Source organism: Cygnus atratus, chromosome 3, assembly GCF_013377495.2.
Source record: "Cygnus atratus isolate AKBS03 ecotype Queensland, Australia chromosome 3, CAtr_DNAZoo_HiC_assembly, whole genome shotgun sequence".
NCBI classification, from domain to species: domain Eukaryota; kingdom Metazoa; phylum Chordata; class Aves; order Anseriformes; family Anatidae; genus Cygnus; species Cygnus atratus.
Window position 1 is genome coordinate 67,289,093 of NC_066364.1, and position 23,633 is coordinate 67,312,725.

Genomic DNA, 23,633 nt, shown 5'->3' on the forward strand with positions numbered 1-23,633 from the left:
TCTATCTGGGATGCACAGGAGTCTAGATCGGTGTTGTGAAGAGAACCAGTATGGGCTGTTGGCGAGGTGCGGTACCACCTTAACCCAGCCTTGTGCCTTTTTGTACCGTCTTGCCAGATTGTTTTGACTGAGTGGTAAATGCAGCAATGTGTTCTCTCTTGAGATATTAACATTTCTGGACTCGTGGCATGATTTGACAGGATCCAGGTGCCAAATATGTATTTTTTCCAGTGCCATTGCCTTCAGGCATATCAGGCTCCAGATTTTTAAGGTGTAGCAGGGAAGCTAAGTAACGTTCTCTGTCGAGCCAAAATTTGGAAACTGGAGTTTGGGAAGCTGGGGAAAAAATGACTGGCAAGATCTGGAAGGATTCAGGATTCGAAGCCAGATTTTCAGAACATCCTGGTGTTGTTTCTTACGGTCACAACTGACAGATCCACGCTGGTTCTTTATCCAGGCGTTGTGCTTCAGGTGCCTGACATCAAAAAGTTACTCAGGCTCTAAATGCCTGCACTGCTCTCGCCTGCACGAGCGGAAGGAAGAGTTGGGTAGCGTTTTGAACACCTACTTCTCTTTTTTTACAAACCTATATGCGGACAAGAAAAACACCTAAGCCGCAGCCCAGCCACCCCTCACCATCGCGGCTCCTGGCTGCCTGCCGCAGGGCACTCCCAGGCCACCGGCACGGCTGCCGCGGGGCTGCGGAGACACCTGGGGGGGGGGAGCTCACCGCGGCCCCCGCCGCCCTCGCAGCCCCGGGGCCCCCCGCCGAGGCGCCCCGCGGAAGCGCGGCCGTGCCGGGGCTGTGCCGGGGCTGCGCCGGGGGCTTTCCCGCGAGCATCCCCCGAGCATCCCCGCGGCCGGCGGGCGGGCGGGCGGCGGGGCCGTGCCGAGCCGTGCCGAGCCGTGCCGTGCCGTTCCGTGACTCACCCGCCGGGGCCAAGCGGGGAAACTCCCGCTTCGGTGGCAGAGCGCATGTGCCGAGGCTCCCAGCCTCCGCTCCTCGCACCCTCCCCTCGCTGCCTCCCTGCCTCCCGCCCTTCCTCCCTGCTCTGCCTCCTTCCCTCCTTCCCTCCCCGCCCGCCTGCCCGCCGCCGTCTCCTCTCCCTGCCGGCTGGGTGCTGAAGTTGGGCGGATGGCAGCAGCCCAGCTCCGCTAGGACGAGCCGCCGCAGCCCTTCCCGGGATCGCTCAGCGCCAACCGCACGCAGCCGGGCGGGGGTGGGTAAGGCGCTCCGCTGGGGTTTCAGCCTGAACCGTGCGGAACGGCAGCAAAATGTCTGCTTCGGACCGATGCGCGGGGTGGGGGGAGTGGGGAGGGGGGGAGAAAAAATGAAAAAAAAAATAAAAGAAAGGGGAGGGGGGGAGGAAGAGAGGAGGGAGGTGAGAGGGAGGATGGATGGAGGGCGGTGGAGTGAGGCTGAAAATGGGGGGACCGGCTGTGTGTGTGTCAGTGTGTGTGTGTTACAACGGGCGGCTGCGGCGCCGAGGCTGCAAGGTGGTGTTTCTGTGTGTGTGTGTGTGTGTGTGTGTGTGTATGCGCGCGTGTGTGTGTGTGTATGTGTGCGCGCGGCTCCGTGCCCGCGATGCACAAAGGGGTGGAGAGAGGTGCCGCCGGGCTCTGCCCGCGCCCTCCCCCGCCGCCCCCCCGGTTCGTGCCCGGGGTGCCGTCGGGCATCCGCCGAGCCGGGCGATGCTGCCCAGCCCGGGGCGGGGACGTGGAAAAGGGGGGGACACGGGAAGTGGGGGGGGACCGTGCCGCCCCCGGGGAAGCCGGGGGCATGGGCTGGCGGTGTGACAGCCGCCGGCTCGCAGCTGAGGCAGCGCTCCTCCTGCCTCCCTTCCCTCCTGACCTTCCCCCGCGTATCGCGGCTCTGCTTGGCGGGCGGCGGGCAGCAATTAGCATTATTATCGCTACTACCGTTTTCATCCGAGGAGCCGGCGTAAGGTGCGGGCGAACACCCGAGTCGTTGCTCCGAAGCCGAGAGTTGCTTCCCGCTCCCCCGTTCCCCTACCCCAAGCCCCCGTCTCGGCCGCCCCCAGCGGGCCGGGGAGCCCCCGGGGGCCGCCCCCGCCGTGCTGCCCTGCGGCACCGCCAGCCTCCTGCCCCGGCCTCCATCCCGGTATATGCCGGCGGCGGCAGCACGGCGGCGGGGGGAGCGGGTGGCGGGACTGGGGCTGCTCCCGGTGCGACCCCCGGCCCCGGTCCCCGCACGGCGGCGTGGCCCCGGGCGGCGCGGGGCTTCCCCGAGCCCGGGGAAACCCCGGCTGCTGCCGCTGCCGGTGCGGCGGGGGGATGCTGCAATCCCCGGCAGCCTCCCAAAGCCGCCGTGCGCTGCGGTTCCTCACCTCTCCCCGGGATGAACCCGCCCGCGGTTTTAAGCAGGCTGAGGTCGTCTCTCTTGCTCGGCTGTCAAGCCCGCGTTGCACAATTTATAGCTGATTCTTGTTGATTCATCAGGGGACCTTACCCGCGCCGTCAGGCTTAGCATCGGCAGGGGTAAAATTTAGGATTTTCGGCATTCGGTTTCCTCATTTCCGTATGTGGATTTTCACCGATATGTGTCTCAGGTTTGCAGCCAGATGCTTTCGCAAAATGGATGAAATCTCAAATACCCTGCTAGGTAAATGTAAGTTACATATTGTCTGGCAATAGTATTATGGGTAACAGGTGATAAATAGCTTTCAACAAATGTAATATACACACGCTGCAAATTTGGGGAGTTGTATCAAGGAAGTTAATCCTTATTCAAATCAGTGGATGGTAGTGGCATCATCCTTACGTAAATCACTAGGGAATTTTCCCGTGGCCCAAGTCGTTTAGGCAAACAAATTATTTCACCGTTATAAAGACACAGTGTTACACGCTGTTATCACTGTTATCAAATATGTATTTTCATTTGATTCCGTACTCAGAATAAGCAAAGTCCTAACAAAAGATGTGTGTGCCCCACCCCAGTAAGTTTACTGCCTCAGAACTGCAGGCCATGATAGATGCAAGTATTTACCTCCCTAAAATACGTGAGAGTCAGACATTGAAATGCCTTTCTCAATCAGGGCCTTAGATCCTTCTAAGTAGCCGAAATGGGAACATAATTTGATTAAAAGCATACGATCAAAAGAATTGCTATAGTGAGTTGGACATCTAGTCCAATATCCTGGCTCTGACTGTAGTCATTAGCAGATGCTGAAGGGAGAAAAATGTAAGAAACAGGACTGGTATACAGTGTTTTTTTCCTGGCATATCCTTTCAAGTTCAAGCAAACCGTAGTACAGGGATTTCTTAACCTGGAGTTTGCTTCCAGGCCATCATGTGTAATAAGCCCCTGACTTTCTGTGCTCCTTTTTTTTAATCCATTTATACTTTGGTCTCAACCACATTCTGTGGCAATGAGCGCCACAATTTAATTATGATTTGTGTGAAAAAGTACTTCCTTTTGTTTGCTATGAACCTGCTGCCTGATAATTTCATTTAGTGTGTGACAAAGAGCGCACACTGTGCCTGCACAAGTTGCTAGCAGTGTCCTCTCACTCCAGAGCAGGTACAGCACTGGCAGTACAAGTCCCGTCATTTCATCTAACACTGAGTTAGGAGGTCTGCCTAGGAGTGTAAAGCCATATTAAGCTCTCAGTCTTCCTGTTGAAATCTACAGATAAGAATAGTCGTTCTTTTTCTTGTTATTCAACATGGGTACTTGTGCACAAAAAATTGCCGTGAACCCATGAACTCATTTCAAAAAGGCTACTGAAAAGCTGTCTGCTGAAAATTAACTCTCTGCACTATTGATTTGAATCAAAGTCTGACTGACAGCTTGGTGAAAAAAAAAATCCTGTTCTAATCTGGTTTTCTACTTATCCTAAGCAGAAGATAAAATGTTTTATTTTCAAACTGCATTTTTTTTTTCAAGAAGTATACTAAATGCAAAATGGAATCTACATACATCTATGAACTCGGCACATTTGTGTAACTTCTCTGCTAATTAATTCATCTGTGTAAAGCTTATTATAAGGAATGTGCATATTGAACGATGCACACGGTTTCATCAGTAAAGTTTAAATGTCCCATAAAATCTAAGTGATTTGGAAGGACTTGTGACACGAGGTCTTCTCCCCACGAGTGCTACTGAGTTTGAATCATCCTTAAGAAGCAGAATCCTTGGTCAGATTAACATGGCAGAAAGCTTCCCTGATCTCACTGTTAGGCCCTCTTTGAGTTCGTCACAAGAGTAATAAAAGAATAAGAGCCCAGAGAGCTACAAAAGCACCACATGGACCCAAAGATCCAGAAGTTCCTACTGTTTGAAATCAGGTGCAGACACAACTTAGAACAACACAATCCACAGCAAATTGTGGGCCCATGGAGAACCGTAGGAGCTCATGTAAGCTGAGAAATCCTTCACAAAAGATAAAATATTGGCAACCTCAGATGCTGTAATCCTCACCTCCCAACAGACTAAAAGAAGAGACCAAGTGGTATGATTATGAAGACAGGATATAAGGGATGTCAGTCAGTCTCAGACATAAGCCAGTCTCAAACTAGTATGTATAGGTATACATATATGTGGCAAACATACGAATATAAGCTTTCCATCATCAAAAATGCATGTGTGAAAAAAATATAATCCTACTATCTTTTAAATAAGATTAAACTTTTTTTCTGCTTCTATAATGAGCAAATGAAACAACATTCTTACTTGTATGCTTCACATGCATGCCTTTAAATATAAAACAGGGGGAGATTTCTATGAGTACTCAAGAAGTGTACTAAATGAAACAGTGTTAGCTCTTACAGAGATGTTGGTCGCAGTTCCATTAGCTCCCTTCTTATAACATCTCAATGATTTCACGTATGGATTTATTTTGCACTTGTACCCAATGTCTCAACTTCAGCATTTTTGATGAAAAATATATCCTCACCATACTTGTAGTGCTTGTTCTGGGAATGTGTAATGAGTTTTCTAAGAACATAAAATTAATGTGCTAATTAGCGTCAGTTAAAATTAGTTAAATTGAAATCATTCAAGAAATTTAGCATTTCTATTGACCTCTTGTTTGTCCTAAGTAGTCTTTGTAATGAAATAATGCAATCAAACTTTCCATATTGTTAATTAAAAGCTTGTGCATAGGGTATAAAAACAAATGAATAGAATAAGTTGTAATTAAGTTTACCTATTCCTGGCTATAGCTAATGGCTATAACCATACAGGCTGTAAGTAGGCTTGTGTGAGTAGCTTTGCTGGCTCTTGGGGGGCTACTGCACCCCCTGAAGGAACGGAGCCTTTCAGCTCAGCACCCTGGCAGGTCCTGGCTACAGCAGGACTGAGGCAGGGGGGATTCATGCCTGTGTCACGCGGTCCCACTAGGAAGTTTGCTGCTTCAGAGACCTCCTGTCTGAAAAAAAATAATAATTGTGCCTCTACCCGAAGCTGGGTGTCTGCTCTCAGAAGGTTTCCCTTGGCACAGCTGCTGCCTCTAACGTGCACAAAGGAAGCAGCCATGCAGTGTAACTATGGCAGGAACCTGTGGGAACACTTAAAGCACACAAACCAATGAACTCAGGGTCTGCACTGCTGCTCCTGCCCAGCCACCATGCAACCTGGGCCATGGCTAAATGTGGGTCCTCCAAAGTAGGGGCTGGGTTCACATGCTTCAGCAGTTCTGCACTGCTCTGGTGATGCAAAATAGATGTAAACTCAATTTAAATGACTGCTGTGCTTTGAATGATTTGTGCTGTTCTGGTATATTAATGAATCTGGGCTTAAATTAAAAAAAAAGAATAAAGCAAAGTAATGCAAACTGATTTAATACTGAATCTATCATATCTTAATGTTTTGAGTGATAGCTTTGTCTTTGGGTTCCTTGTTTATAAAATATGAACGAAATGTTTCTTACCTTTCATACAATCACAATTTTCATAAATTATTTATTGTGTAATCAAATGGCATTAAGTTCTTAGAAATTGGTAGATTTCTAGCCAAAAATCTTAAATCTTAAAGCCAAGCATTACATATTGCACTTAAAGACACTTAGACATCTTCAACACTACAACTGCTCTGCATAATCCTTCTCCATACAAAAATACAAAATAACTAGCCTAGTTTCATCAGTGAGAAAGGGAGTAAATTAGTGAGTGATGCATTAACATAGCTATGCAGCTTCTGCTACCAAAGCAGCTTCATTTAAAGCATCTTGGCTCTTCTTCCAGTGATGCCAGCTCTGTGCTTGCTGAAATATGAGAGAGAGATCACAAGCTGGATGACTCTATATAGACCTAACTCTATATGTGCTGCCCATCAGAGAGTATAACTGAGAAAATGCTGCCTTTAAAGGGAGTCACTCTATCATGGCTTCCTGCTGTAAAAGTCAATTGAATATGTCACTTTGGTCTGTAATTTTGGTTCAGTGCAAGTCCAAGCAAGACTTGCTGGTAGTCTGTTTTAGGAAGGTTGAATATGGTTTGGGCTGTTTTGCTGTGTTATGTTTTGCTATGTTATATTTTGCTGTGCTGTGGTGTGCTGTAACAATGTCTTCATTTATCAGCGACTCGTGACAGCTGCAGTAAAATAACCCCATGTGTTCAAAGATAAAGCAATTAGACCACAGGAATCATGGATGAAGGCTGTCAGGGCATCCTTAGCACAACACTTTTATGCCTATTGCAGTTCAGACAGCTTTCAGATGAGAGGGCTCAAAATGCAGGGCACTCCAAGAGGCAAGTGTTCAACCAGCCCTAGACACGCTGCAGCTAAGGGAAGGAGCTTAAGGAAGTCCTTACATTTCTCACGCTACCAACTAGTGTCACCGTATACACGCTGATCTCCTAAAAGCCTAAATAAGAGGAAAACACGCAGTACATGTTTAATAGTGTGGTTACTATTTATCCTTTATGCAATGAGAGTGACTTTGTGAAATTAGGAGTTTCTTAGTCAATCCACCTTATTAGGGTGCTCTTACCCAGCCCTGCAGGCAGCACCCAGTCTCCAGCATTCATATTGCACCACACCTTTGGGTGGTGTAGATGTGGCTTTCTCAATTGTTTGCATCAAATGAAAAACAAGAGCAGTGAGTAATAACTTCCTTTACAAGGGCTTCACAAGGAGCCCGGGTTTAATGAATGTAGGTGGGAAGTGTGGTCCTAATTACTTTGTGTCCAAAAGGTAGTTTTACTTCCAAGTCTTAATATCTTCAGAAATGAAAAATCTCTAAAATATTAATCAGAAAATTTTCACAGCTTTCAAGATGAGTTTGGGAAGAGAGGATTGAGATGTGTAACCTGTTTTTATTGTTCGTTTACAATGGTTCAAAAGTACACCCAAAAATTATTTTCACGCTTAACTCTGAACTAGTTTGTTGGAATGCAGTTGTCATATAATGATCTGATAATCTAACTCATTCAGCTTGATATATCTCATAATCTTGTAACAAAAGTTTAGTTTGTCCTGTTTTTTTTCACTGTTATATTTATTATGTATTCAAAGGTCTCTACAAACACTTTTTGACCCAGACAATGTGGAAAAATAAAAAAAAAAAAGATAATAGTAATCAGAGTCTTAGCTGCATGGTAAGCATCATGCTGACCAGAATAGACAAGGATATTTTCAAATTCAATATCTGATTATTTCATATGTAAAACCAAGTCATAGAGCTACTGAAAAAAGTCAAGACAGTACTCGTGTGGTGAGGACATAGAAAAGCAGAGAGGGAACACCTCTACCCAGTAAATGCAGCAACTTCATAAATTATGAAGTCATGAAAATGGCATCTTTGAATGGTACAGTCATGTACAACTGGGCATTGGTCAGCGACTGAGTATACAAAGATTCACTATAGAGAAATATGACTGTTTATGGGGTTTGTCCTGAGTTCTGTTTGCAGAAGAACCATCCCATATCAAATATCTGTCTCAAAGAGCATGTCTTAACTGCAAATTGCAATGTATGGTAGAGAGACCTGACATAAGTTGAACACTGGAAAAAATCTAGTTAAAGCAGCACTGTACCCTGTGGAAGAAAATGACCTTATTTTACCTCTACTATCTGTATGCCATCTTGCACCCTGCAATATAGGCTACTCAGAAACTGAGAAATCCACTCCTGATTTTTTTCTGTTTTTTAAACTAAATGTCTTCTGAGGGCATTTACCATGAAATATGTTCCATACTCCTTCAGCTGATGTCTTAGCCGTTCTTAAACCTGCTTCAATTGATCAATATCCCTCTTCATCTACGGACTTCCCAACTGTATTTCAATAGCAGTCAGTGAAAAATACAGAATTAACACAGCTTTCACATGGCTGTGTTTTCAGTTTTATGTAGCTAAGGGAGGACAGCTCTTCTAGGTGCAGTATTGCACTGAGCACTTCTTTTACTTGCTGTGACTCAGTTCCTGTTAGATTCCCAGGTTATGTCCTGTAAAACAACAGAAGCCTGAGCTTGTGCACCAGAACCTGACCATCTGCATATAGCATTGTTAGAGTGGTCCCAGCCCTGGCTAGAAAACTAGCGCAGTCCAGGGAGAATTCCCAATAAAATGCCTGCATGAAGCAGTCCTGTTATTCAGAGCAGGGCAGTCTAATTATAGGAATATAACTAAATTGGCCGTTTGGCCTCAGAGCCAGAGAAGAAGTCCTGGAATTGCTTAGCTTTCTAATATAGATATGTCACATCTTTTCAGGATGGAGCTTCCAGCCTCTGGCTTTGGCCTGCATCTTTTCTCCTTTGCTATGTGATGTTAGATTCAACCAAAGTAAATCCCTGTTTGCTGTGACTTAGTTACCGATGGATCCAGATCACCTTAAGTCAGTGATTTGCCCTTGTTAGCCTATGTTGTTCCCTCAGTATTCGCCTACTACAAACATTAGCATTAGCAATTTTTATGGTTCCTTCTGTTTCGTTCATAGTAGAGGGAAGGTTGTCAAGCTGAATAAAATAACATATTCCTGAAAGACCCAATTAGAAACACACCTGCTTAAAAGTTATTCCCTATTTTTAATTTCAGACCAAGATTTATCAGGTTTTAATACATTTAATGTTTACCAAGTTCATTTTTATCATATTTATTTTACAATCACAATGTTATATGTACTAACAGAAGTCAACGTATTTACATTGGCAATATAGCCACCAAATTCAGCCATCAAATTGATAACCTTATGTAAAATATATAGCCATATAGTTTTAATTTTTTATTTACCATAACTCATATGGAATGCCTTTAATTATTATTAAGTTCACTCAAGTCTTTCATATGATTATTACTAATAATATTCTATCAAATCTGTTGGATGTGGTGGTGGTGTTTTTATGTTTAATATTCATTTCTTTCACACATAACAGCATAGAGGAGAATTATTCAAACATTTAGCAAGAAAGTGTAAAGTTTAGAAAAGGGGTGTGGCTCATATCTGTATGTGCATGATATAATAGGAAAATTATATACCTTGTGTGACTTGACTTCTACTGAGCATTTTTCTTGGCCAGGCATATAATGCTGTGACAAACACCGTGACCTGGTTTCATACAGGGTGTAAAAGCTGGTGACATTTCAGGAACTTTTAAGAAAACAGAGAGTCCAGAAAGCTCCAAACTGTAAAAGAGGAGGGTACGATTTTTCATATTATAACAATCTTGAGAATCTAGACAATTTAGTAAGCACTGAGAATGAATACAGAGCACATTATGAAAAGGCTGTCCTTATTAATACTGTTTTTCCAGATTTCTGGGTTTCAGACCTAGGAAGTCTTTTAAGATAATTGTCCCATCATGCCATTTTTGCTACAAGCTCATTTTTCAAAGAATCACATCACCTCTGTGTTCTAGGACATAGTAAACAGCACTGCTATTTCATGGAAAAGAAATACAGATACCCATTAATTAAGTGATTTCCCAGGATCACACAGTAAAGTACTGGCAGATGCATAAATTGAATATAAAGGGCAGGAATCAAATTTCTTGTTGAAAAGACGTTCAAGAGTCAGAATTTAACATCAAGAATCTTGACTCACACTCAACTTAACAGCTTTCTTTTTTACCAAAGTAATGATCAGATGTAAAATATCAGTGAGAGCTTAAGATACAGGACAAAAATGGGAATTTGCATTTGACTCAGAAGTCAGTCTTTCTGTTCAAATGTTCTTAGCCATTCTAAAAATGACCAGAGCAAAGCCCACATGTTTTCATCCAATATAATTACACTGATGCCTTGAATATGTAACCTGAATATCAATATTAAAAGTATTAGTTATGGCCCTGTTAGAAAAATATCCCTCAATAGGAAGAAAGAAACTTCGAAAACATGGTAGCTTTGGATAATCGAGCAATGTAACCATAAATTTTGTAAACTGGAAGAAGAGAATGGAAACATAGTTGGTGGCATGATACCTTCTGCATATATCTACTGATATTTGGCTCATCAGTTCTTTAAAAAAATCTGTTGGGTTTGTTTAGTTTAGTTTTTTTTGTTGTTTGTTTTTGTGTGTGTGTGTTAGTGTGTGTGTGTTTTCTTTCTTGTATGTGTGTGCATGATTCATTAAACCATTACCTATAGATCTGTCTATACAATTCCCAATACAGTAAAGTCAGTCGGATAACACTTGTTCTAGCTTTACTAAATTAAAAATACAATACAATACAATACAATACAATAATTTTCTGCATATGTTTTGTTTATCTTTCTTTTTTTGTGTGTGTGACAAAAGATCCTATGAGATCACAGCTATAACACAATTTTTTATTTTTTTTTTTACTGCTAGCAACAGGAGGACTAAGAGTGGACTAACAAGTCAACACGTCTAATTCTGCTAATGAGTACACAATGCATTTTCTAACCCCAAATTACTCTGAATGATAACAACACTATACATTCTTTGGCTTAATCAGAGCTTGGCCTAGGGGAAGTGTTTTCATCAGCCTACATCAGCATATACTTTATATATGCATATTATATGGATATTTATTTTTAATGCAGTCTAAGATATTTTGAATAAATTGCCTTGTGTGTAGCACGGTGACAGAATACATCCACGGGCTGCAGCATAAGTTACTCCCAGTCAACTTCTCCAGTATATTTGCCCTGAAGTACACTGATGGCCCAAGTAAATGTAATGTAGGTTTTTTCTTAGTGAAAAGAAGTCACTCCATGTCCCTTTAAAGATAGGGGGAAAGGTCTCTTTGAATTCAGGTAAATATGGTTTAAAAGAACTTTAATGTAAGAAGACTAAATTTGTCTGAAAGTGTAAGTTATTGCAGACTGAGTTGTAGCTGGAATTCAGATGGTTTAAGGTTCACAGGGGTTTTAACTGTCCAAATAATTCAATTGCTATTAACGTATAAGGCATTTTTCCATTAACTTCAACGGACTTCTATGGCAGAAACTATTCTTACATGCAATGCCACCAGTCATATTTCAAACATGTGATTGTGAGAGCTCTATTTAGGCTGTTAAATAGAAACTATTCTGCTGGACAGTGAGATCATATGCAGCAAAGGGACTGAATGCCAGAGACACCCTGACTTGGACTGCACCCTGTGCAGTGAGATACTAATGGGAACCACCTAAAGACAGTATTTTTTGTTTTAAGCTGAACAATATTCATGCAGCAGATTTATTTATTTATTTATTTATTTTTCAGTCTGTAACAAACCTCAATCCACATAGGTGAGAGACTACTTTAAATTGTGCTAGTCTTATCCTCAGAGGTACAGAGTGTATGCAGCAGGGTGCCAAGCAAATCAACTGCTATCGAACCAGGCTGGCAGCATGTACTCAGCAGCTCTCTGGATTAGGCTGCTTTTTATTAGTATGGCCAATTCCAGCAGGTGGCTCAGGAGTAGTTTTAGGAACACTGGAAAATAAGAACATAGACTGGAGGGAACACCCTGGCTAATTGCATCCAAATCCCCAGCTGTTTCCAACCATCAGTTCTTACTTTTCCTTCCTATTCTGGATCGATTTAATATTAGAAGCAGGAAGGGTCTTACATCTATTCTTATTCAAAGGGTGTTCCAGAGCTCCTGCTGAAAACCTTTTTTTTCTCATTTCCATATGCATTTATTGAAAACTAGCTTATTCTCCATTTGTTCCTATGCAATAATCCATATTAAATTGTTTTCCCTTCCTTTTATTTGTCCATCTGACATATTCATCTCGCTCCCGTTTAAATATTTGTCCCCATATTGCTCCTTAGATCAAACAGACCTCAGAAGATGGAGGGAATCCTCAGAATGCAAAATCTCCATATCTTGGGAGGAAAGAAGGCTCAAATGCCATGGCAACAGCACTCCTTCCATTCATGAAAAACCTCCTCCAGCCCTTTCTCTTCATAACTTGATCTGTGGAGTTCACTGTAGTAGGAATGCAATAGGCTGCATGACTACTACACAGTCATCCTCTCACTCCCATTTATTTAAAGGTGATTCCATGCTAAGATGCACCTAACACCTTAAGAAAGCATAGAGTTGTGTTGCTTGAGTTTCAGTGCTGTGACACAGAGCCTTCCTTGCTGTAAATAATGTCATCAAAACTCTTAAAGTCGTCTGTGTAAGAAAAGACTCAGTTACATAAACTTCTACAATCTGGACCTAACTGAAAGATGTATCTTGATACTCATTTCTGATGAAGCTGCAACCTGTGAGGCCTGCTGATAATGATTCACCACTGGTGAGGTGAACAAGTGACTGGTTGTCAGAAGGAAAGGTGATAGCTGACCCATAGCCACTTCTATTCTAATTTATACAATGTGAAAGAAAAAGAAAAAACATTTCAGGTGAAATAGTAGTTAGTAAAAAAAATAAATAAATTACATGAACTCCTGCATGCATTTTCCCTACCTTAAATTTAATATTTGTATCTATCTTTCTATCTATATGTATTAGAATGAAAATAAACAAGAAACAAGACGAGAGAAAAAAAATAGGAAGATATATCAATATATCTCAGGAAAAAAAAATTAATTAGTATATTAGTATTAAAGATATATTTAACTTCAGAAAGCTTTTCTGACTTCATGTAACTTTAATGGATGTAATTTCTTTAAAAGTTGATAAAGTTGCTTTTGGAATTATTTCAAACCTAATAAATAAAGGAAGAAACAAAACAAGGTCTTGCTAACTTAATAGCCAAAAAATCTGGTATAATAGAATTCTCATTCACTCTCCCAAAAGAAACCAAATTTATTCTTGTTTACTACTAGGTTTAGAGGTGCCTGAAAGTTGTTTGTTTTTGTTTGTTTGTTTTTCTTGTTCTTGTTGTTTGTTTGTTTGTTTTTCTATCACCAAATTACCTTTCCACATTGATCTGGATACGGGAAAGCTTAAGCATTAATATACTTTCTCTTGTCAGACAAAATTGCTTTTTCAGGAAATTTCTGTAGTTACTTATAAGTGCTTCTCAATTTTGGCATCTTGTAGAACTAGATAAACTAACAAAATATGAACATAGATACTAAGATGTTAGTCTAGAAGAACAGTGTTCCAACAATGACAACTGTCTGATGCAATTGCTTTGGTTCCCCCATATGATATTTCACAGGACAAAAAAAGAATGTCATCCACTTTGATTTGTTGCTTCTTGTTCAGAAGAAAAGTCAAATCACAGGATAAATTAATCATTTGTCAAGGTAATGAAGAATCTGGGCCATTTGAATGAATTGGCTCATGATTATTCTTAAAGTTGAATTGTGTTATGAACTAGGTAATGTTGACCCACTTGCAGACTTGAATGGAAACAGACCATGTGGATTTATAAAGTTTTCACTCTCACGTCTCAAAAGTTGTCTTTACACCCAAGCAAAGGTTTGAACTGACAGTAAGCATGACATATATTTTATTCCCCTTGCTATCCTAGCTGTTAACATGCAATAAGGAAAATACTCAACCCTATATCAGGGCAGGGACCTAACTGGGAAATGAAATTTGGCCAAGCCCAAACTTACGATAGCTGAATGATGTCCAAATGTCTGATGTGATTAACAGGCAGCAATGCCCCCGGAAAATGCAATTATAACACGACTTCAGTTTATTCTTTAATAGTAAAAAAAAAAATGTATTGTTCAAACAAACATTAAAGCCTTTCAGAAACCATCTAAATTTGGCTTCAGACTGTTTCAGACTTTGAATGCTTTTCACTGTTTCTGAGTGATGTGCGAGGTTGGTGCAATTAGCACATTGAAAACACATCTCCTTCTTAAGATGTTGCATGGGTGCCATACCAGAGGCCAACATGTGTCATGAGTATTATCTACATGTGTCAGAGGAGAGTCCCCTAATCAAAAAAGCAGCTACCTTGAGGTTGTAGATATGCACATGCTATTTGTTAAAGGACATTCTGGAGCTCAGGTACCCAAAAAAAAATATGTGGAGACAGTACTGAGTTGGTCTCTGTGCCCAAGCAATGAACACTTACCTTTTGGGCGTCCAGTGGCTGTTTACTCCATGAAGCACTCCACATCCCACCAACATCCCAGTGTCTGAGCCTGTCTCATTCTCTTATCATACTTCCACACACAGACACAAGAAATCTTGTCTTGTTCACAAGACAGCGATGTAGATGGGGCATGGGAACCTCCCACACATCCAGCTGGCTAGAACATACGATTTTGGTCCCCCTGTAAGCAAAGCTTCTTAAAGTAGATAGAAAGTATACACAACACGTGTTTATTATGGCTAGGACTCTGAACTAATCTGCAACTCCACAAAATCAGAATTTCAGATGTGGACTTACACAGAACACTGTTAGCAAGCATATCTAATCTTTGTCAGTCTCCAGAAGTCATCAGTCATAGCAAAATTACAACGATGATGTCGTAAATTAGGATAAAGCCAAAGAAACTAAATTCAAGAAGTTTTCTGATTGTCTTTGAGAAGTGCCCAAAGTAGTAGTAATGGGAATGGGAAGGTTAGAAGTTGATCTTTAGTGGTATAGATGGTTAGTGGCCAGGGGTGACTTCTGACAATAAGAGCGGAAATATACTTTCTTAGGGTGCTCCTGCATCCTAAAGGATGAAATCAAAAATATTCTCCATGAAAGTATCATAGTACTTGCCCACAAGTCAATGCCAGTGAGAAAACATGTCAGTTCAAATCAAGAACTGCAATGCAAAACTACCAACGTTTCCACACATGGAATGATGAACACGAATACAGGCCTCCACCCTACCAGAAAAATCTGCTTAATCTTACTTTATGACAAAACATGCAGACAGCTCAATTTCACTCTGACTAGTTCTTTCCACAAAACTACAAAAATTTCCTTGCCTGAGCAGGAAGTGCTTGAGTCAGCTCCACAGAACAGAAGTCTATCCATTCATTAAGTGGGATGAATCTTCTATTGAGATGCTAAATATTGTTTCATTGCCTGGCATACAGCCCTTCTATATGATCTGAAGAACTTTTTATTCCACAGTCATATATTCAGTGTGAGCCTTTTGCCCCTGGCTCTCCACCTGCTTTTCTGCTTACATTCTGAGGCAAGAACTGCTGAACTTGGGGAGCAGGAAAACTGAATTATTGACAGAGACAGTCTACAGAAAGATTTAGATTATGTGTACATCTCAGAACTGTTTATCCAGATCTTTCAGGAAAAGAAACAATTCTGCAAGAGCAGAAGTAATAACCAGCAAAGACTGAGGCATCAAGGAGATGTTAATGGGGCATTCAAAATGTAGGAATGCAAGATACAGGCATATCAGGCATTGAGACTGTAATGGTAGACAGTAATGATGGGTACTGAAGTGAGAACATGAGCCTGGATATTAGTGAAGAAAAGAGGAATTTAGTGATGGCTACAGTGATACAAACCTGGAAGTATGAAATAGGAGGGTAAAGTAGTAAAAGTAAAAAGAGTAAAGCTGAAAAATAAATGTGAGAGGGAGGAAGGAGGCTTTTTGCTGTGGAGATGGGAAGGAGAGAGGGATTTTAGAGCTCAGAAAAATGAATGACAGTATTTCAACAGATGAGATGATAAATGAGAGAGGAGTCAATGGTGACTGAAGTTTAAAAGGTTGGGAACAAAGTGGTTTGAAAGATTTTTGGTGCAGAACAGAGTGGAATATGTAGAGAGGTAAGAAAGACTGTTTCTCTTTCTATCCAATGAATTTAACTTGCCAGTGCAACATCAAGAAGAAGAAAGCCATTCGCTAGTTGATAAGAGGCTGAACAGAGCAAGATCTCACCAACAGTAAGCTGACTACACAGATAACAGTTTAGACATAAGGCAGTAGAGGAACATGTTGCAGGAAAAAGAAAACTAATGTTAAAGTACTAGAAAAAAAGCAGTAAATGCTGAAGAGTTTTATAGTGAGGACTGAGGGGAATGGAAGAAATGTACTATAATCACTTTTCAACATAACAGCTGATTATTTCTAATATATTTTGATTATTAGAAGATGTTTGTAACATTTGAGGAATCCAGTCCTTATAACAAGATGTTTGTTCAGCCTGAACATTAGCTAAGATTTTATTCAAGTCCTGCTTTAAAAAGTAGTTTAAAACTTAAAGAGTTAATTTAACTGCATTAAAATATGACACATGGACAACACCAGAACCAACCAAAGAAACAAAAATGTTAAATTTTCCCTAAACTAAAATTTCTTCCTGAGGCACTCAAAACTATGTACCATTCAACTAGGTCAGAACTAACAAACAGATAACAATTTTATATTCTCTCTTTTTTTCTGATCCTATCCTACACTCAACTTAAGACACCTTTGAATAAGTAAGAGCAAATGTATTCTTCTTGAATGGAAAGATTAACTTTTCCAAAGCTGTGCTTCCTTTGCAACTGGAGATCCATGAAGAGAAAGAATGCAGACAACTTTTGATGGCAGTAAATATTCATACCATTCCTAAATTTGCTTTATGTGGGGATTCTACTGGAGACCAACTGCAAGTCTCCCAAAGATTTTATTGCTGGGTTTATTTGTTTCTTTAGAGATAATTCAAAATTTCATTGTATCCTATTCAATACTCTTAACATTTCAAAATAGATGTTGTTTCATTGTTCTACAAAACAAAACCAAAACCAAAAACAAACAAACAAACAAAAACCACTTTCCACCATCCAAAATTTCCACAATATTTTTTCTCATCAAATCTGTTTATGGAAGATGCATAAATATTATGTTATAATATAGCTATTGGTGACATTGTTTTCCAACATACCAGTGCTTTGGTAAATAGAAAGGGGGGAGACAGGCATGACTAACTGTCTTTTTATGAAAAAAAATATATATATTAAGCAATCTCATGTAATTGAAATGTTTCCTAGACCACCATTTGCATTCAGCCTTCCTCGTAGGATGAGGTATATGTGCACAGGTTGAATTGGCATAGCATAGAAATAGGCAAGGAAGAGTTTATCTTTATTTAATCTGCGATGGCAGTATCTGCTGCATGTACCTTGGCCTCAGTCTTCCATAGACATTAGGAATCCAAACTAGGATTTATTTAATTGGCTTTCAGTCCTCTGTATCCAAGAATTCTCAACATCCCATTCCTCCCACAACGTCAGGTACCCAAATTTCCCAAGTCAACTACCTTGAGTGCCTATTACTCTCCTAACAGTTATGCCTGAAACTTCTTCCAGCTAAGTAAGCCACAACCAGCTCTTATCAGGACAAGTTTTCAGCCTGAGATCCCAGAGGAGGCTGGTCCAAGGGACACACTGAGAGTGTACTTCTCATTTTCTAAAACAGCTGAGCTCATCACAAAACACAGGTCACAAATCAACTGTCATTCTAAAACACAGCCAGAGATGAAGCCTGGCCAGAAGTAGTTTTTGTGGTTGTTTAACAGCCCCCCCACCCTCATAAAAACTGTTAAAATTTATTTCATTTTTTTTTTTTTTCATAAAACTATGCAAGATGGACAGCTCCAGCCGGGATGTGAGTTCCACAGGATGCCTCAGTTCCACATCATGTGAATCTCAGGAGTTCAGACCTCCCCTTTGCAATCAAAAGAAGCCTGCCTTAATCACCAGTATTGTGTCCTGAAGATATTTAAAGTCCCTTTCCACTATTTCTGTTGACACTATATTGTTTTTCAAAACCAAACCCAAAACAAACAAACAAAAAACTAAAACCCGTCAAACAATTAAACAGTCCTTAGCCAGAGAGGCAGCAGAGTACCCACCTCTACAGTGTTCACCTGGGAGCAGGAACACCTTGATTTTTGCCCTAAGTGCCAAAGAGAGTATTGGAGCTACATTCTTTAATCTTCATGATATTGAATAAAAGCAAGAAAGCACATCTATCATTTCCTTTTTTCAAAGCATAACCTGCCCCTTAATGCGTTTTTAAAACAGATGACTCAGAGTCCTAAATCTAGGACAGGTCCTTGGCCAAAAATCTCAGTCATTCTGCAATTCAGGCGGGGTTTCTCAGTTCCAGGAAGGGACAGGTTAAAGTACTCTCTTGGTCACCTATCTTCCACTCATGGTTGTGCCCCAGCTTAATCCAGTCCAGACCAGAACTGCTGCTTCTGTCTCCCTGCCACATGTGAATCAGTGTAGAGAACCATTCCAGCTGATGACTGTAGAGTTAGTTTCTTGCCACAACAGCTACTTGATTTGGCTTACCACATGGTAGAAACACATTAGCAGAAATCAGGAGTTTGAGGACTGGCAGCTCAGACTTCAGCCAGCCAAAGATGCCACAGAGGCTTCTGCTTGGTGTGCTGCCTTCGGCAATTCAATCTGAAATGTCTAACCCTGTCAATGTATTGCAGATGCCCAGTATTTCACATAAGGAGGCAAAAACACCTCCAAAAGCTAGGTGCTAGTTGTGTTTTTGCAGCCAGAGTTCTCTGGTCTGGTATTTTCAAGCCAGATGAGCAGATCAGCTCTGGGGGACCCAGTATTGCCACAGTGCTCTAGAAGCAGAGGGAGGCATTCGTTTGGTTTTATCATTTCCTTATCTTGGTAAAAATGCCAATATGCACTGTGTGATTTTTTAATTATTATTTTATTTATTTATTTATTCATTTATTTATTTTCTGCTTGCATTGTAGTTCTAATGGGCCCCAGTTTTAACTTTTGAAATTAAGTTTGTTTGATTTTTTTTTTAACTCATTGTATAGCTAAAAAAAGTTGTTTAAATTGTATCTCAAAAACAAACAAAAACAAACCAAAAAAAAACATTAAAAGTAACAAAATCTGTGTACCTGCCTGGGACAAAGACTAAACCTACAGTAAATGTTGCATGCAGCAAATACCCTGACAAGTTCTCTTCAAATACCTGCAGTTATTATTAAGTGGATGTTCACCCTGACCAGACACCGTAAAAGATATTTATCTGTACATAGATGTTCTGCACATATGTGGTTATCCTAAACCCTTAAATAGAAAATTAATTTCTTCCTCTAAATACAAGTTTCTTCCTTTTTCTTTTCTATTTATACTATAATCAAGTCTTGTGATAGTTCGTCTGGGTGAAGATATTCACCAAACATGGATGGGGAATGCACTGAATGCCTTTTCTAAGAATTTTTGCAGATATACCATTTGTTGTAGATGAGGAGATGAACTCTTCTGGGAGTTGTATCAGACAATTTTGAGATTGTTTCTTTCTGAAAAGAGAACACTTTTTTTTTTTTTTAACCTTTCATGTATGTTCCCCTACTCTGTGAAATTATTAGTTTGACAGGAGTCATATACGGGAGCTCAAAACTGAGATCTTGTGATCGTAAGACTGACACAATAATGTACAACACCATTTGTAATTCCAGCCAGGACTTAAATGAAGACAGGTCCACTATTATGGCCTCACACAATAGCTTATTTAAACACTAATCACAAATTTGTGTAAGTTAAAGTTTTTCTTGGGTGTTTTGTTTTAGCCCTAGAAGGCAGCTCAGCACCACTACTAAGTGAGCCACTCACTCACTCTCCCCAGCTGGGATGGAGGAGGGAGAATCAGAAAGGTAAAGTGCAAGAACTAGGGGGTTGAGATACAGACAGTTTACCTGGTTAAAAAAAAAAAAAAAAAAAGCCATGCACACAAGAAAGGCAAAACAAGGAATCCATTTGCTGCTTCCCATCGGTAGGCATGTGTTTTGTCAATCCCAGGACAGCAGGGCTCATCATGCATAATGGTTTCTTGGAAAGACAAACACCATCACTCCCAACATTCTCCGCCCCCCCCCCCCTTCTTCTTTCCCTTCCATTTTTACTGCTGAACATGACACCACATGGTATGGGATATCTCTTTGGTTATTCTGAGTTGGGTGTCCTGGCCATGTCCCCTGCCAGCTCCTGGTGCACCCCCAGCCTCCTCACTGGCACGGCAGCACGAGGAACCAAAGAGTCCATGGCTCTGTGAGAGCACGGCTCTGCAGCAACTAAACATTGGTGTGTTGTCAGCATTATTCTCATCAAAAATCCAAAACACAGCACTGTGTGAGCCTCTACAAAGAAGATTAACTCTATCCCAGCCAAAACCATGACATCTGGTTGTCTGCACATCTTATGTCATTCTTATGTCTCTCGTTGTCCAAGTCAGAATCTCAAAACAGTGTCTGGAGTCTGAGCTAGACTATTTGGTCAAAAAGAAACGACTCCTTTCTGCTCACCCAATAGTCAATCACATGTTCTTACACCTGTATGTAGAAAGCAAGGTTTAAGGCCAAGCTGAGCTGAAAAGGGAATTACATCTGCATCTCTTGCATCCTCTAGCTATATAACTGCAAACAGTTACATACACTTCAATGAGATCAGCACAAAAGTAAGAAGTCTGGAGTCATTTGATTCAAAACTGGAAAGATTTTAAAATCACAGATTTGTTTCATAAAGTCAAAATATATATATATATTTTATACAGGAAGAACTGCAATACATCATTTCACAACCTACAGTCGCCAACTCCTATTGAAAGAAATAACTTGATAGAATTTGGACAGTAAGCAACAAATTTAGCCAGGCTTCTAAATTTTAGGATAGTCCTCACCTACTGGCTTGTGCTTTCTCTCCAGTTTATTGGCTGTTTCTGATCAGTTGGGTATGGTGGCTGACTTGGACACAAGTGGAACCTCCATTAGTAATCATGTATTAAAGCTGTGGTGAATGGCTGTTGTAGAAAGTTTAAAGGTTATGTTCTTTTATGGAATCTGAACACTTTTAAAATCCCTTGGGCTCCTCTACTGACACACTGCCAGATGTGAATCACAGCAGGATTGCGTGCTGCCTTCTGTGTAAAGTTGGACACACTGAACAGATTTTCTAACTAGTCAATATAAACATAAATCCTGTATGGCTGTTTTTTCCTGAAAGGAATTTTTTGCTCATACACTGTCAGATTTTAGGATATGAGAGAGCAGAGAACATGAACACTGGATGAGAAATCAAATTAAGAATCTGTGTGGTCTGTGAGAGCAATACAATGGCTTACTGTAAAGGACCACTGTAAAAACCAAAATGCAATAAGAGATAGGTTTTCATGATTAATTATACTTCAATTATCTGGATTGCACCTGGAGCACAGAACTCATTTCTTCAGTTCAAAAACATGCAAATGTCTTTGTGTGAGACTAGCAGACTGACCACCTTCTTTAAGCCTCCCATGAAAGCGACACAAATGCACAAAACTAAGAGTAAATGAATAAATGGGGAAGCAACATTCCTATCCATTGCTTCAGTAACTTAGATGAAAAAAGACACACCATTAAAAGAGAAAGGGCGATAAAAGCGTATCACTAGACCACTAAGTTTGCCTTGTACTTTGCTGTAAAAGCTAGGAATCATCAAGCTGAGTGTTCTGAAAGCTTCTCCATTCAGCAGGATACAAAAAAAACAATTCCTACATTTTGTTATGAGTCAAGCCAGCAAGACGTTTTTAATGGGCTTTCAGGCTTGATTTTGGAAATATCATAGTGTCACTTATGGTAAAACTAGAACAAATAATAGCATCTGTCTTGAATATAGCCATCTCAACCCCATTACACCATAGCAATGCCATTAGAAGCAAACTGGCTTTCCTGTACTCTCTCTCTATTAAGTTATCTTCCAAAGTGATAGCATTCTTACCATAAAAATTTGCCAAGCATGTCTTGAATGATTACCTGTTTATATATAATTTCAATTTTTCCATCTAGTACAGTTTCTGATTTTTTGTTTGGGGGGGGTATCACATCAACTTATTGGCCCCATTTGATAGAAAAAAAAATCCTGCTTATCTGAAGGAGGAATATCTTCAGTCTGTATCCAGGTTAGTATAATGGCCATTTTTAGTTGGAAGATCATATATTGGCTACCCAGAACAGGAAAAAAAAAAAAAAAAAAAAAAAAACCAAACCAGTTTTTCAAAAAGCTGTGGTATGTGAGGCTTGGTGTTGGTTTGAGGTTTGGATTTTTCTGGGGTGTGTGAGGAGTTTGAAAACATTGTCTTGCTACCTTTTCTAAAGCAAGCGTGCCAAAGCAATCCATGTAAACTGCAAGTGTGCTCACAGGATGACTAATGTCAGCTGTCACTGAAGAAAATGTGCTAGGGAGTAACAGTGTACACCATTTAGCATGGAACAGAAAAAAATGAGTCTCTTTTATATCATTTAGGTGATAGAATCTGACTTGGTGCTGAAGACCAAGGTATTACTCTCTTGGCTGCAGCTTAGTTTCCGTAAAGTCACTTGAGCTAGTAGACTTTCAGAGCTAAGCTACTAGAAAGGCATGGCTACAGCAGGAAGCCAGACTGAGATAATTCTTGAAATCTGAGGTGGTCAGTCTGTTAAAACTGCACTGCTTTTCAATGACTCGAATTGCAGTTTCCTGGCATGATGATAAAGCATAACCCATCTTTCTTTTTGCCAAGTGGCTACGAACTGCCAATAGAGTGCTAGAGTAGACATCTCTGTGGCTGAAGCATAAGCACCTACTGATTTGCAATGAAACAGCATAAGGAAGGATGGAGCATAGAGAAAGGGAGCAAAAAGTGCTGAGACAGCTGACAGAACCACCTCTGAAAAGGAAAACAAGGTGAACACCTGCAAACTCCTCCATCATGTCATATGCCATCCTCTTGAGGAAGCAGTAGGACACAAACTGTACTCTGCATTTGCTCAGGAGTAATCCTGACTCCTTTAGGAAGCACAGTGTATCCAAGCTTGAGTTTTTATAGAAATAATCACTTTAACAGTTTGACATCTCAGTACTGAGTTTCCTGACTATCAGGTGAATAAGGTATGTCTGCATTCTATTCTATTCCCTTATCCTTCATAGGAGTAAATAAATAAATAAATAAATAAATAAATAAATACATTTTCACATTATCTAGAATCAAATGTATGTAATCCTAACTGGAGAAATTTGAGCAATTCAAGAATCTTGTGCTCTACATCCTTACTGAGTACTTTTATGTATACTCAAAAAAAAAAAATACACTGAAAAAACACCTTCTATGCTTGCTTTTTACATTTGGTCAGGTATAGGAAACCAAAACTCATCTTGCTTTTAGGGTTATTTGGAAACCTGGTTAATATCTTGGCCCAGGGAGGTTAATGAAAGTTCTGTGCAAGTGCAAAGTGATGATGTGTAGTGAAGAAAGCTGTTTTCTCACCTAAAAAATGGTGGCTTTATAATACCTGGAGTTAACTCAGAAATAGACCTAGGCATCTTTATCGTTTCACTGGTCAAAATGATTACCCTTTGATGTACA

The 23,633-nt window shown here is 40.6% G+C and overlaps 1 protein-coding gene across 4 annotated transcripts in view; it reads left to right on the forward strand.

Moving 5' to 3' along the window:
• Nucleotides 1–1,055: 1,055 nt before the first annotated feature.
• The window catches only part of RGS17 (regulator of G protein signaling 17), a 75,353-nt gene continuing 52,775 nt past the window's right edge, over nt 1,056–23,633 (forward strand). For 3 of the 4 annotated variants that reach the window (XM_035538846.2, XM_035538848.2, XM_035538845.2), the window contains exon 1: nt 1,056–1,220. The gene's annotated coding sequence lies outside the window, so the exon portion shown is untranslated. Of the gene's footprint in view, nt 1,225–23,633 lie in introns of all 4 variants that reach the window. The other variant, XM_035538847.2, reaches the window with a different exon arrangement.